Below are 7663 nucleotides of genomic sequence, written 5' to 3' on the forward strand. Positions count from 1 at the left end.
GGCAGCCACATATCTGTCACAAATTGGTGTAATAACGGTATCGTGAATCATGCAAATATGAAAGTGAAGTTCCACGTCGAATAAAAACAACTGTGAGTGATACATGCATGCATACATGGACAAACACACACACACACACACATATATATATATATACCAAAACAGCGGAAAAAGAAGAAGAAGGGACTGAAGAAGAAGAGAATGAAGGGAATGGAAGCAATCAAAGTAAATGCACAATAATTAAATTATGCAGCATAAAACAAATAGGCGGTTGAACCGTCCAAATGCATGAATGAATATACAAAATTAATTGACATAAACATTGATATAAACATAAGTTTTATTTAAATTACAAAGCTTAAAGTAATTACAGACACAAGGTAGTGCAGATTTGCACTTACAAAATCAGGGTATATTAGGAGACTCATGATAGGAAGAGAGGGATCAGGTTCTCTCGAATATGGGTTCTATCTTTGAGTTCTGCCTAAGCACAATGCAGGTTTCTCCTTTTATAACACAAGGAGTTCATGTTTACAATTATTAAAACAGTAAAAGTAAATCAATCCATGAGTGAACAGTGAGAACTGTTTAAGCACGGGCATAGGGCGTCATCATTGTGTCTTTCTAGCTGTCTCTGAGGGCGGCTTCTTTCAGCACAAGGTGACAAAATAACATTCGGTCGTCTCTGTGTCTTCCAGCTGTCCTTGTGGGCGGTTGTTCTTGACTGATGAGTCGATCCAAGTATCAAAGGAGATTAGTGATCTTCTTTGAGCTCAAGCATTTGATCAATCATCATCCAACCTTGGGGTGTCTGGTGAATCATGACCAAAGATATTGCTGTACGAAATCTCTAAAGATGCTTATGAATTTTCTTCAGAATTGTTACTCAGTGACTTGGACAGTTGCTGTTCCAACAATTTTATTAAATCTTTTTTATCAAGTCTGTCTAAGATATTATCTTTAGTAGACTTAGAGGATTTCTTTGAGGTTGAACCAGTGGCTTTTCCTCTTATTGAAGCAGTTGGTGAATTAGGGGCCTGAATCATTAAAGGATATTCAGGAACAGGTGAACCAGTCTTGATTGCTGGGAATTCCTTCTTGTCTGTAGATTAGGGGCGACTTGAGAAAAATCCTTAATCATCTGGTTAATCACTTTATCAATATATCCAAACTTATCCTACCATTTTGTGAAATAGGCTCGGGATATAATATTTGCATTTTTCTCATAACTCTATTTGAAGATCCACGGAAGCTTGTAGTTCTTGCAAAAATGAAGTTCATAGGGGAACATTACAGAATGTCGGTTTAATTTGGTATCAGAAATGTTCGTGTAATGTGTAAAAGCTCTGGCGAGCTGCTCAAGGAAGTTCTGGGGAATTAAACCATATCGGTCCCACCATTGGAGAAACCAATAAAAAAAAGTTCCTTTGAACCTTGTATCAAAATTGATGAACCAGGAGTAACTCATATCAGGTACCTGAAAAAAATGAAGCGATTCCAGACGGTTATGTAATCAAAATAATTATAACTCAGTGCTGAGTCTGAGAGTCCCTTGGGAGTCCAGGGATTGGTTCCCCATTCGGATTCTGTGATGACTCAAAGGATGTAAGCACTGTGGTAAATTAATTTTGTGGGATTATTCTTATCATAAATGGGTTTTATGACAACATAGTTTGTAAGGATTATGATACTGGAATAATACTGGAGATTTTTTTAGGAATCTTCAGGTATCCAATGGAAAATAGGAGGAAGCGATTTTGAAGAGATCTGTTGATGCAGACCAGTTAGGTTCTACATAAAACAGATTTGTAACAAAAGGTTTTCTCAAATATTCAGATTTTCCTTTCGGGAGGAAAAATTAAGAAGTAATAGGAGCAGTACCTTTTGATACAATTGCTTTCGCATAAGGATCAAAAGGCATAGAAGCCGTTGATGCAAAGGTCGCGGGCTGCACAATTTTACCAAGAGGTGTGAATCTATTGGCAATATCCAATGTTGTGGAAGGAGCACTGGGCATAAGGGTGGATCCAGACTCATTCTTGATGAGTTTTATACTGGGAAGCGGTGGAGAGGGATTAACTCTCTGTTTTTCTTTTCCTTTCTTTTTGCTCATGGTTGGGTGTCTGCAAAAATTCACGGGTAAGAAAATCAGGGATAGAATTATTAGTGCCTTTGATGTATTCAATATCGAAATCAAAAACACTTAAAATACATTGCCATCGTGCAAAAATATGTTTTGATGCAATGTTTTCAACATCTTTTTCTAAAACAAATTTAGCACTCATACAATCAATTCTTAATAAAAACTTCTTATTAAAAAGATCAGATTGAAATTTAGAAATACATAGTACTATAGATAAAAAAAAAAAATTAATAGTACTATATTTTTCTTGTGCAGGGTTCCAGGTTCCATAATGGAAGCGAACAATTTGTTCAGAAGAACCTGGTGAAACAGATTGTTTTAGAATGCCACCATAACCTATGTCAGAGACATCTGTTTCAACAATTTTAAAAGAATCAGAAGTAAGGATACCAAGGCACGGAAGAGTCTTAACATGTGCCTTAATTTTCCTTACTAGATTAATATGGATTTCTGTCCAAGGTAGAGGATTAGAGATGAGTCGTTCGAAAAAAGGACGACACTGCTTCCTCATATCCTTGTAGAAATCAGCAACATAATTAAGAGATCCTAAGAATCTCTGTAATTTTTTTTTTGTCAGTAATGACATCAGGAAATTTGTCGGCAAATTCAATGGCTCTTTGGATGGGCCTGATTTTACCTTCAGAAATATCATAACCAAGGAATCTAATCTTGGTTTGAAACAATTTGATCTTTTTCGCAGAAACGACAAGACCATTGATTCTAATGATGTCTAGAAATGAATTCAAATGTTTCCAGTATTCATCAATAGATTTAGAAAAAATAAGGACATCATTTATATAGACGATGGTAAAAGCAATGAACGAGTTGAAGATATCGTTCATGATATTTTGAAACTCACTTGGGGCATTTTTTAGACCAAATGGCATCACATTCCATTCATAATGTCCAAAGGTTGTAACAAAGGCTGTCTTATACCTATCTGACTCGGCTATTTGGATTTGTCAAAAATCAGATTTTAGGTCAAATTTGAAGAAGACAACAGCATCACTCAACCTATGAATTAAGTCATTTTTATTAGGAATAGGGTACCTAATCCACTCTAAGACTTTATTCAAGGGTTTATAATTAATGACTAGACGAATGGTACCTCCTTCTAGTCCAGCATTTTTCTGGACATAAAAAGCGGGATAAGACCAAGGGGACTTGCTATCTCTAATTATGCTTTTTTTCTTAAAATCTGCAATTTCGTTTTGGCAGAATTCTAAAGTCTGACTATTCATCTGAATAGGTCTGGCTTTAGTGAAAATAGTATTTTCATCAAAATTTTTGATATAAGGAAGAGAAATAATGTGTTTCTTCCTATGCCAAAAAGTATTGGATAAATGAGAACAAACATCGAAAACAAGACGCTTGTTAAAATCATCAATTTTTGAAATCAAAATTGGGGAAGATAATTGTTCAGAAATCTTTCTGTATCTGATCTCCTGTTGAAGGAAGTTCAGATGCTTTTGTTTTGCATAAACCAAAGATTTCAAACCTTTATCTTGATCAATTTCTTGACGAGAAGCAAATTTGAATTTGGCCTTTTGACCAAAAGGGTCAGTAGTAATACCATCTTTTTCAGTAAAAAATGGATAAAAAGAAGAAATAAAAGGAATCCCTAAAATTACTTTGTCAGACATGTTTCTGACTAAAACAAAAGGGATTTTAAAACAGACATTGTTTTGGCAAACATGAGCATTGTTAAGCTCATAGTTGATCTTCATCTGAGATCCATTTGTCGAAAACAATTTTTCAGAAGATTTTCAAAATATTTGCTAGGAATGAGTCCTTCCTGAATACAATTCAAGTCTGATCCGGAATCAATCATAGCAACAACAGAGAAATGAAAATCATGGGCAACCACAATGGTAACCCTTGAAAACCATTTTGGAGGAATGGTATGATGGATCAAACAGATCTAGTTGTCAGCAGCTAACTCGTGTTGGCTTGAACCAGAATCATTTGTTTGCTCATTGTCAGAAGGAATATTCTGATCAAGTTGTTTATCAATTTTAAACACTAAAAATTCTTGTTTCAAAATTTCATTTTCAGATTTAAGGTTGTTAACCTCAGATCTGAGTTCAACGATTTCTTTTTTAACAAGATTTATTTCGTGTTGTAAATTAGAAGTAGAAATTTTCTTAGATTTTTTCTTTTGAAATCTCTCCAATGTTTCTTGAAAACTAATCATTTGCTTAGAAGGTTCTGGTTCTTGACGAACCATTGTCTTCTTGAGTTTAAGAAGATATTCTTCCTTAAGTTCAGGATTTGTTATTTGAGAAATAAAGGTTAGCAAAAAGGTTTCTTGTTCTTCTGCCTTAGTCAAAACATGGACTGTCTTGCCTTTAGACTTGCAACAAGTATCATTACAATTGCAACCTAGCTTAGGACCAGTGGGATCAAGAGATTCAGCTTCCGAGTGATATTCTGAATCATTAGAACTGAACTCAAGGATATCAGATGACGAAGATGAAGCTATTTCTAGGAGTTGAAATAGTTCTTCTTTATCATTGTTATCAACATCCGGCTGATTAAGCTTTTTCTTTAATTTTTTGGCTTTCTTAGAACATTTATCAGCAAAATGTCCAGGTTTGCCACAAATAAAATATTTTACTTGAGAAGAATTTTTAGATTTCTTTTTCTTAGAAAATGGCTTAAAAAATGGTTTAGATTTTTTATAAGTTTTCTTGTAAAATTCATCATGGGGTTTTCTCCTGATGCCACCATGAGGTTTAGAAAACTTATGCTTCCTCTTTGATGGAGCAATAGGAAGAAGGCCAAATTGCTCACAAAATGTTCTCATTTCGTATTTGGCTTTCTTGCTATTTCTCATCTGTTCATGAAACATCATTTGATCATTACACATACTGATACCAAGTTTCTTAATTACAGCACAAATATTGCCATAGGTGTATGCATCGTAATTGAGAGACCCAGCAATAGTAAGTTCATCCTTCTCCTTGTAAGCGAACAAACGAGGTAATCCATCAATAAATTTTTCTTTCCAGTATGGCTTCTGGCTATCATCCCGAAGCATAACCTTGGAAATGAAGACATCTTGATACCATCTATAATCAAACATCTGACGACATCTAAGATTATTTAACTGGTCGCTGATTCGACTAGTTATATCAGATGGTGTGCAAATAAAATGTTTTAGAATAGTATAAATCAAAGTATTAACACCATCAGGTTGAGCCATCCCAATGGTTTCATAAAAAATAGGTAACCCTTCATCATTACGCTTGACAGCGTTCTAAATGGTTTCCCTAGTATCACTGGTGAGATGTTTGTCCCACCAATTTCTTAAAATACCAGAAAATCCTTGTGTTAAAATCTTAACAATATCAAGTTGCCTAATATTGTTATTTATATAAGCATTTGCCACAAGTGACATTTTACTCATGGTATTGATGATTTCTTGTTCAGAAAATCCGTCAATATTCCATTGTAAACCTTGTCGGCAGAGTAAGAAGATTGGTTTTGAAAAACTTTTTCTTCAAACTGTAAATCAGGAGGAGTAGGCCTGGAATACCAGTTCTTCGTCAGACTCATTGGATTGGGTCCTTTTGAAGAAAATCTGGCAATTTCAGGTTTTAAAACAAAATCTTGAAAATTCTTTTCAAGTAAATCAAGATCATTTTCTTCATAACAGTGATCGTTAGATGACTCATCTGTAGTTTCAATAAGAACTGCTTCTAGTTTGTTACTTGTTAAAGCACTAGTAGAAGGTTGTTCTTTTTTCAGATCATTAAGCATTTGATCAATCTTATCTAAAGTCTTTGCCTGAGGATTTTTAAAATTGATTTTGGCACGACTTTCAGGTAAGATAATCAAAGGTTTTTCAATAATTTTCTTTGGCTGATCCTTTTTCAAAACCAAAGGATTAAGATCAGGTTTTTCAACCTTTTCTTCAATCCGATCTAACTGTTGTCCGATCGTATGAAGATCAAGATTCACAAAGTTATTTTGAGAAATAACTTTTTTGTTTATTTGAGAATCTTGTCCTTCTCTGGATCCTTAGAAATAGATTCCGGGATTTTGAAAGGTGAAGCCGGTACATCAAATCCTTTATAAGGAATGAGTACTGTCTCTAAAGGTGGATGGCTAGCTTGAACTACCATCTTTCCTTCTTTCTTGACAAAATCAGTTTTAACAACATTTAAAGTTTTATTAGAAATATAATAATTTTCAACAAAATCGAAAAAAAGAATATGTTTTTGTTGCTTATTCATTTCTTCTTTCCATTTCTGTTTAACACGATGTTTTTCTTTTTCAAAATACTTTGCATGATAGGCTTTTCGCCTAGCACTATTTTTTGAAAGCTTGTATTCTTCAAAAAGATAAACGAGATCAAACGAAAATGGCTTGTTCAACACCGTTAGACTGTGATGAATAGGAAGTGCAACAGGAGCTACCATGTCAGAAGCCGTAGGTGATAAAGATGAATTATCTTCTTCTTTATCAGTTTCATTATGAATAGGCTAATCTTTAGAGGATTCAGCATCCTGTACAGAATAAAAAGCAGAAGTAACTTGGGAGGACGTAGAAAGTCCTTTCAGTTTTAAAACAGGATTAATAGGTTGGGCTGTTTTAACAGAGTCTTCCAGAAATTGTTTGAGATTTTGATCTCTTTTTACTGGAATGTCTGAACCCGCAAAAGAAGATTTAGACCCAGCAAAAGAATTTCTTCTTAAGCCTGAAGTACTAGTCTGATCAAAACTAATTTTACCAGTTCCATCCATGTACTGTCGGATGTTATCAAGATAACATTCGACAAGGTTCCTGAAGATAGGAGGAACTTCTTGTTCCAAAGTCCATTCTTTGGAAAGGTTATATCTTTCCAAAAAACCATCTTTGGAGTTGAAACATCCGCATTTGGGGTTGAACTCTGGATCAGTAGAGTACTTCCTGCAGTGGGTTTTGCAATAACTTTTGGATTTAAATTCATTTTTAAAAGACGATAATAAATCCGGAAAATCAAAGCAAGGGATTTACTTCCCTTAATCATATCATAACCAGATGTTAAAATATTTAAAGTCAAGGCCTTTAAAATATGTTCATCATCCAGTGAAAGAATTAAATCAGGATAACAATTAAAATGGACTGGTCCATCAGTAAGAGAGGATTGGATCATTTCGAGAATACTTATTTCAAAATTATTGAATCTGGCATCCCTTAGAAAAAACAAAACGGATGCATTGATGTCTTTCCTAGTTAAAGGTTTGGCAACAATTTGGACAGATCTAATATGAATATATTTAAATCCTTGTTCCAAAATTTTGTTATCTGAGTTTTTTGAAAAAGATAACATCTTTCCTGAGTTTTGGAAATAGCATAAGTTTGTTCGACTGTTCGAACATTGAAAGCAGTGTTTAACGATTTTTCGAACCATGAAGTTCGATAAATCGAATTAACATCAAGTTTTGGAATCTTCCATGATCCCAGTACAGATGATTCTGCCGCTTCGAAAGTGCAGTCTTTTTCATTAACTATGTCAGGTGGCATAGTCAACCT

This window comes from Juglans microcarpa x Juglans regia, chromosome 6D (genome assembly GCF_004785595.1).
Source record: "Juglans microcarpa x Juglans regia isolate MS1-56 chromosome 6D, Jm3101_v1.0, whole genome shotgun sequence".
NCBI lineage: Eukaryota > Viridiplantae > Streptophyta > Magnoliopsida > Fagales > Juglandaceae > Juglans > Juglans microcarpa x Juglans regia.